Source organism: Onychomys torridus, chromosome 8 (assembly GCF_903995425.1).
Source record: "Onychomys torridus chromosome 8, mOncTor1.1, whole genome shotgun sequence".
Taxonomy (NCBI): Eukaryota; Metazoa; Chordata; class Mammalia; order Rodentia; family Cricetidae; genus Onychomys; species Onychomys torridus.
In genome coordinates this window covers 72,853,397-72,861,668 of record NC_050450.1, presented here as the reverse complement: position 1 = coordinate 72,861,668, position 8,272 = coordinate 72,853,397, and the positions used below count along the sequence as shown (strand labels likewise).

At 51.1% G+C, this 8,272-nt stretch overlaps 1 long non-coding RNA gene across 1 annotated transcript; it reads left to right on the top strand.

Annotated features, from left to right (window-relative positions):
* Positions 1 to 504: 504 nt before the first annotated feature.
* On the top strand, positions 505 to 7,731 carry LOC118590007. The gene is made up of 4 exons (XR_004945700.1): positions 505 to 1,160; positions 6,401 to 6,634; positions 6,816 to 7,089; positions 7,587 to 7,731. It is a non-coding gene; the product is annotated as an uncharacterized LOC118590007 (long non-coding RNA).
* The last annotated feature ends 541 nt before the right edge of the window (positions 7,732 to 8,272 follow it).

Genomic DNA, 8,272 nt, shown 5'->3' with positions numbered 1-8,272 from the left:
AGAACCCATTCTCCGTAAGGGTGTGTGAGGCTGTTTGCTCTTCTGTTTTCACTGTGGTGAGACAGACATGCTTACTGTTTCAGTCGCTGTACAATTCAGTGACAGTCAGCACATTTGCAGGTTGGAAATATAGCTCACTGGCTAAGTGCTTGCCTAGTATGCGTAAGGTTGTGAGTTCAAATCCTGGTACTGAGGAAGAGGAAGAGGAGGGAGAGGAAGGAGAAGAAAAGAAGTCATTTAAAGGTAAAGATCAGGGCATAATAGTTTACATCCACTTGGGAGGAGGTGAGAGGATTGCCAGGAGTTCATGGCCAGCCTGGGCTACGAAGGAAGTTCTTTCTCTGGCTACAGAGAAAGACTCTCTTCACAAAACCAACCCAAACAACAAACATCCCCGACGGTGTGGCAGTCACCACTATGCATGTTCTATACTTTTTCATCGTCTCCCAAATAAACTCCCCACTCATTAAACAATAACCCCCCCCCCCCCCCGTCCTCCCCAGGTCCCTGGTGGCCCTGTTCTACAGCCTGGCTCTGATTTTGCCACTCCAGGTGCCTTATAGAAACCAAAGCACACAATAGCTGTCCTTCTGTGTCTGGCTTATTTTACCTAGATTCAAATTCCATGTTGTAGTATATATCAAAATTTCATTCCTTTTTATGGCCAGAGAGTATTTCATTTTATGTAGATGCCACATTCTGGTGACAGCTGCATGCCCCGTGCCCGGTGCAATGCCTGAAGTCAGAGCCCCAAGAACGTGTTTGCTGAATGAACGAAGTAATGATAGGAGTGAGCCTTCCTGGTCTTGCTCTGTAAGAACATTTGCCTTTGAGATCCTGGAGGAACACTCATAGAGAAAGAGGTGAGTAGGGATGAGGGTGGTAAGCCGTGAGTGGGAGAGTGGTTCGAAGATGGACAAAGGTATGTAGCAGGGGTTCCTTCCTGCCCTGGGCATAGCAGCTCTGTCTTCCTATTCTCAATGCAGAGGGATCTGGGGGAAATCTTCTGTAGGAGCATAGTTTAAGGGTCCAGAGTCTCCTGACCAGACTTCTTATCACCTTTTAGGTTCCTCAGAATATGTGTGGGGTACTGTGCAATGATGGAGGTGTCCCAGGTCTAAAAGGATGGAGATGTCCCTTTGGGCACCTGTTCTCAACCTGTGAGTACTGAGGGTCTAGGCTCCCCTGTGAGAGGGTCCAGATGTTCTGCTTCATCCCTGCTAATTAGCACAATTAATTAGCAAGTGGCTTTGTGGCTCTGGGAGTCCTGGGCTCCCTTGGTGGGCTGAAGCAGCACTGTGAACAGGTGTTGTGTATGGAGGGTGGGAATAACCAAGGTCAGACAAGAAGATGGGCTTCAAGTTGACCCTTCCCTGGACAGAGAGCCCCTCTCCCCCACTCAAGAGTGATCCTAGTGGCTTCTCTTTCTCTGTCTGGCTCAGCCCAGGAGAGCTCGTTGAAGGGAGGGATCTAAGTCCCACTGACAAACACACAAAAGGACCAGGGAACTTCGTGTTACCCATTCCAGAATCCAGGATGGAGACCTGGGGTCTCTCCAGAGGATGTCATGGGTCATTGAGCCCCTGGCTGGAGCTCCCCCTGATCTGACATGGAATGCAGCCATAGCCCTGAGTCTAAACCCCGAGTGTGATGGTGAGGCTGCCACAGTGTGGGACTGGAATGCCGTCCACAGACAGACCCATGTGTTAAAGGTTTACTCCCTGGCTTGGTGCTTGAGGAAGGGGGCAGAGCCTTTATGAGGTGGGGCCTTGGTGAGAAACCTTCAGGTTTCTGGGAGCCTACAGGTTGCCGTTATAAAAAAAAAAAAAGTAGTGAGGCCCTGGTTCCTCACCTCTCTCCCTGCCTTTGCATCAGTAAGATGAATTTTGCTTTGTTACTCATCCAGAATGTGTCATGGGGGAGTGTGTGGAAACTTGATAGAGATGCGTGGATGGAGGGACGGTGTTGGGGGTGTGATACTGACCATGCGAAGGGCACATGGGTGTGAGTGTGTGCAGCTAGATGCCCAGTGCATGTGTGGGTGCAGGGCATTGGGTGTACAGTGTGGGCATGAGAGCATGGCTGTGTCTGAGCCCTGAGCTGAGTAAGTGTATCTGTGAGCGCGTGAGGTTAGGAGCCCGTGGCATATTGCACACTAGTGAGAATGGTGGTGTGTGGATATGAGTGTACACTGGAGGAGAAGAGGCATGACCACGCAGAGTGATGTCTGTCTGTCCTCCTGCTTCCTCAAGTTTCCCACGCTGTAGTCTCTGCAGCCCTAAAGGATCTGTAGGGGTGCCTTGCAGTGTTCCTCCTCAGACCTTGGCTGCCCTACCCCCTCACTGCAGGCCAGGACCCGATCCCATCAGGATCTGGTGGCCACAGCCCCTGTCAAGTGCTGGATTAGCCAGGGAAGGACACAATGGGCACATATGGCCTGAGTGCAGGGTGGCCCAGGGCCCCTTACTCAGCGCTGCTGGGATTAGACCTAATGAATTGGAAGGGAGTTAACAATGCTTAGAGCCCAGCGGAGACCCAAGAGGCTGCACAGGCCCCACGCGCCCGCCTTTCACTGAGAGGTGTAATCCGCTTTGAAATCAAAGGTGGTACAAAGTATGAATTTAAATTCGACATTTAGGGCTCCAGTGAGATGACGTATTCTAGAAAGGTCTCTTCTGCTTCAAGGGCCTGGAGTGAGGGAGGACCCAGAGGGGAAGAGCAAAGCCATCTGCTCTGGAGGGAGGCCCAGGCTGGCCCAGGCTGGCCACTTCCTTCCAGTGGAGGGGTGGAAGGAGGATGGGGTAGTGGGGTCAAAGGGGGTGGGGTGGGAGTATACCAGGAGGTATCCCTCCTCGGTTCAGAAGGTATACTCAGGGCAGGACTCCTTGGTCCCCTGGAAAGCCTTGGCCCCTTTATTGTCTTCCATTCTCATATTGCCAATTTTTTCAATTGTTATAAAAGTTATAGCATTAATTTGCCATTTGACCATTTTAGGTGTACAGTTCAGTGACATTAATTAAATGCCACAAATGCCATCCAGCCCTGACTATACTGTATTTCTACAACTTCTAAACACTCTACCAACTAAAGAGTAACTCTTGTTCTCTCTCAGAATCCTCTAGAAACGTCTGATCTGCTCCCTGGCTCTGTGAATGTGCCTCTTTTATATGTTTAACATAACTGGAATCAACATAACAGCTGTGTTTTGGTGTCTGGCTTAATTTGTTTAGTGTAATGTTTTCAGGGTTTGTCCACGTTGAGGCATGTGTCCTGACTTCACACCTTTTGGTGGCTGAGTAGTATTCCATCCTGTGTCTAGGCCATATTGTTCCTGTTCATTTACTTTTTGTTGGTGGACACTTGGATTATTTTCCATCTTTTAGTTATAAATAATGTTTCAATGAACAACATTGGGGTGCAAGCTTCTGTTGGAGTCTGATTTCAGTTGTTTTGTTTGTTTGTTCTTATGAGATGAGGTCTCATGTAGCCCAGGTTGGCACTGAACTGTGTCACTGAGGATGGTCTTGAACTCCTGATCCTCTTGCCATGACTTCCCAAATGCTGGTATTTTAAGCATTCACCACCACCACACCTGGCTTTGTTTGTTTGTTAGTACAGGCTACTCAAACTGGAAACTCTCCTGCCTCTGGAGTGCTGGGATTACAGGTGTGTGTCATAGGGTTGGGCTGTGTGTCACTTCCTGAGGGGCTCCTATACTGTTCTCTACCACAGATATCCGTTTATACTTCAGCAGGAATGTCCAGGGCTCTGGCTTGGCCAGCGTGGACAGATTTGTATGTTTACTTTGTGTGCTGCTGTCCTGGGAAGGAGAAAGGATGTCTCCTTGTTGTTTTGGTCTACATTTCCCAAGGTCTCACGAGGAGCACTTTGCCCTGTCCATTCTCTAATAGAGCTCCTTTGACCCATTTCACAGATAGGTAAGCTGAGGCCCCATGCTCCCTGGTGTGAAGTGGCATTCCAGCCAGCTCCATTCAGCCCAGTACCTCTAGGCTCCTGTCCTCCCCTACCCTTACCATTCCAGCAGCCTCAGGTGACTCCCAGGTCTTCAGGCACCCTCTGGTACCCTGCTCAGCTCTGCCTGGTGGAGGGCAGATAGGGCTGTGTTCACTCTAGGCAGGCACTGGGACCACTTTGTCCCTGTGGGTCTCTGCACCATGCCTGCCCAGCAGAGCTCTGGCTGCCTCCTCTGGGCTCCTGGGGAACTCTGTGCCCTCTCCAACATGTACTTGCTGCAGCGAGTTAAAAGTACTGACTGAAACTCAACTCCAGAATCTTCTCCAAGAACAGGAGCCTGGTTTCCCTGCCCTTCAAGGGCCTGGAACAGTGAGCATAGGGGTCAGGGAGGTGTTTACTCATCCATACCCCCTCAGTATTTATTTGATTGGAAAACATGGGCACTTCTAACATTCATTGAGATCTTAGTATGTGCTAGGTCGTACTCACCCTTTACTAGAAAGTGTGTGTGTGTGTGTGTGTGTGTGTGTGTGTGTGTGTGTGTGTGTGTTGAACTTGGATTTTTACAGATGCCTAACAAGTGTTCTACCCTTGACCCTACATCCTAGCCTTATTCATTATTAAAGTGCTTTCTATCTGTCTGTCTGTCTCTCCCCACCCTCCCTCTCTGAAAATCAAACGCACGGCCTCAAGTACTCTAAGTAGATGCTCTACAGCTGAGTGTAAGCCCCTAGACCTGTCACTTTCAATTTTGGGAACGCAGATACTGAACTCCTCACAGATGAGCTTTTGATGTCTTGGTCGCCACCCTTGCCCCACCCACAGGCTTTTCTTCACTAGCATGGCTCCTCACTCCATTTCATCCCCTTGCCTGGAGGTGGGTGGGATGGTCAGTAAGTTGGCAGTGAGAAAAATCACGTCTCATCTTTCACCTGTGCTCATCTGCAGGGATGGAGAGATGGAGCCTTCTCTGCAGTGGAGGGGATGGGGAGCAATCTCCCTTCACTACAGACAAGGAAACTAAGGCTCAAATAAAATAAATCAGGCAACTTATTTGATAGTACACTGATGGCAGGGATGGAGATTGGTCTCAGTTCTCTGTGTGTGTGTGTGTGTACACGTGCGTGCACATGAATGTGTGGAGGTCAGAGGACAACTTTTGAGAATTGGTTCTTCCTGTCCACAACATGGGTTCTGGGGATTGAACTCAGGTCATCAGGCTTGGCTGCAGGCACCTTTACCCACTAAGCCCCCCACCCACCCTGGTTTCAGATCTTTTGCTCTTAGAGTTCTTTCCTCCTTTCACCCACCCAGAGTGGACATGTCAAAACAACCCCAACTTTAGTCAGCTTTGAGCTGGCTGCTCCCCTGTCCTGGATCGTCTCATCTCTAGATGAGAATAAGAAACTGCCCTTGCGTTGCTGCCATCAGGCCTTTAAAACACATCCAGAGCCATGTCTGCACATAGTAGGTCTTCCTTAAAGCACTTGTCTTGTGTTCTTCGGGTGTGACTCTCACCCCCTTTCTCTTGAGGGTCTGCCACAGTGGGAAATGAGAATTTCTAGGTTGGAAGGTAGTCGATGGCCTTTGAAGTGACAGTGACAGATGGGGGCGGTGGCTCTCCCAGGCACTGGGCCAGCCCCACAGTGCGTGTCCACCAGTCCCCGGACATTTCCTCCCTCCTCTTGGCCCACGATGAGGTGTCATTTGCTGCCTGTCCCTCCTCGTCATCGATTTCCAAGTCGTTAATTAACGGGGCTTGTCAGTTGGGAAGATGAATTCTGTCCTCGGCTCTCAGGGGCTTTTGTTTTGGGATTGTAAATGTTATAGATCCCCTATGATGGAAGGCCGAGGGGTCAGGGGGCGCTGGGCTGCCCAGTGGGGGTGGCAGGCAGGGAGAGGAAGGCTGTGGGCCTAGCTGATCTGAGACAGACCCCAAGTTGGGGATGGGGCAAAGGGGTAGAGCCAGTTCCCCATCACCCAAAGCTCCATTCCAGGAGAAGGTATAGATCCAGCCGTGCCCAGTATGAAGGCAGACTAGAAGGGAACACAGGAGCCCAGCTCAATCTGATGGAGGAGGCATGGCCTGAGGAGGGGTGTTTTCTTGGAAATAGCCAACTTCATAACATAGTCACTGCTCTGGTCTTGGGGAGCCTCAGTCAGATGGAAGAAACACAGTTCCTATACTAGAAACACTTATAGTCAGGTGAGCGTGACCAGCTCTGGCCTGAGGGAACTGCGCGCGCGTGCGCGCGCGCGCGCACACACACACACACACACACACACACACACACACACACAATCTAATGGAAGAAACCAGACTGGTCCTAGAGAGTATAGATTTTAAAAGATAAAGTATCATCTTCAGGCAGAAAGCCACTGGTGGCATGAGGGAATGGGGTTTGCGTCCTGTTTGTTTTCTAAGGTTCAGAACATTGGAAAAACCCGGTTCGCTGTCATCAACCTCCTGGAACCCTAGTCCCAGAACTGCTGTCTGAAGTGGGGAGGCCCTGGCTTCTCCCAGGCAGAGCTGAGATCAAGGTGGGCGAAGGACAAGCTCCCTGTTTTGCTCCATATGAGCTGTAGAACAAAGATTCAATCCCTCCGAATTCCAAGAAACAGCATGCATAGAGGCTGGAAGCTTCACCCTGTTTCTCGGGTAAGCCATTCAGCCCCTTTGAACTGTCCTTCCTCCTGTGTGGGCTTGGGGGGAGGGCACAGCTCTGAGGGTCGGTGTGGTGAGGAGCCAGGGGCTATGGGATGAGTGCTTGGCTTGGACAGAGCCTGGCTCAGCAGCTAAACCTTCATGATTATCTCATGATGGGATCACTGGACAACAGAGGCCTCAGGACTTCTGGAGAAAAGCCAGGCAGATGCACGGGTCCCAGAATGCTGCCCACAGCTGCCCATTCAGGTGGCCAGATGTGTTGCTTCAACTCCGGGGACACTTTCTTGGAACGGTGACAGCCATCCCTTCAGCTCCAGGGTTTCTTCACCCTCCCCACGGCATGCAGGGACAACCTGACACCTATGTGCTGCCAGTGAAGAAGAAGTACAGTCCCCAGGCAGCTCCTCTTAGAAGCTTCTGGTTCCTCAGTCCTGCTGGAGCCGAGGGTACAGCCTGAATTGGGCAGCTGGGCCGGGGAGGCTCTGGGTACAAGAAGCCCCCATCAAGTGGTGGGTTTTGTCCCTGGGGACAATGGATCAGAGAGGAGGAGGAATCTCCACACTACTGGTGGTAGTGCTGGGGTCCTTTGCTTGAGTGACAGTCCTGAGGTGAGGGGACTTCAGAAACAGCAGCTGGACCCTCCATGAATCTAAGGCCTCACATTGTCTCTCTTTTGGAATGGGATTGCTAGGGTGGGACAACATGATTTTTAGTGCAGGGAGGCCAGCTCTGTGAGCACTATCTTAGGACATAAAGTTGATTCTAGGGTAGACAGGCATACCTTCATGCTCCCCCAAACACTTAGATGCCCCGATGCAGACCCCTATTTTATAAACGAAGGAACTGACAGACATGGCCAGAACCTTACCCAAGGGAGCATCAGGAGCAGGGTCAGGTCCAGTCCTCAGAACTCAGCTCAGTGCTGTCCTCCATCTCTGCCTAGTGGAATGAGGCCAGGCTCAGGCCAGAGACTGCATCTGGGATTTCCAGCTCCTTCCATCTGGACCTTCTGTGGATCCCCTCTGTGAAGTTCTGAGAGCTGCTGGTTGTGAATGAGTGAGTGGATGAACCTCAAGGCAGTTACTAGAAAAGAGTGGGTGCTAGATTGTTCTCAGTTCTGGTGGGTCCTAGAGGAGCCGGCCTTCCTTCAGCATCCCCAAATCCATCATCTCGCCAGACAGATGGAAGACTGAGGTCAAAGCCAGTGTGTCCTGGGTGTCTCTGGGAGCCCACACTTCCTGGAGTCTCAGGATGCAGGGAGCCTGGGGTGAACAGAGCAGGCAAAGGATTGTATGTAGTATGGATCAGGCCAGCCAGGAGGCAGAAGAGCCACGCCTAGGGGTAGAGGAGTGTTGGTGGATGGATGCCTTGGGTCCTGCCCTGGTTTGGGTAGAGCATCCTCACCATGGTGCAAGTTCCAACCCCTGAAGATGAGCTTTTCTGCCCCTGTGAGTCACCAGCTAAGGGCCTGGAATCTGGATGGAAAAATGGGATGTGGCTCTGGTAGGGAAATTGGTATCAGGGATATTCTCCCCATGCTAGGAGATTGAAGGGGGGGGCGCTGAAGAAACTTCACTATGGCTCTTAGTAAACATCATTCTCCCCACCCCAACACAATGTGTCACTCCA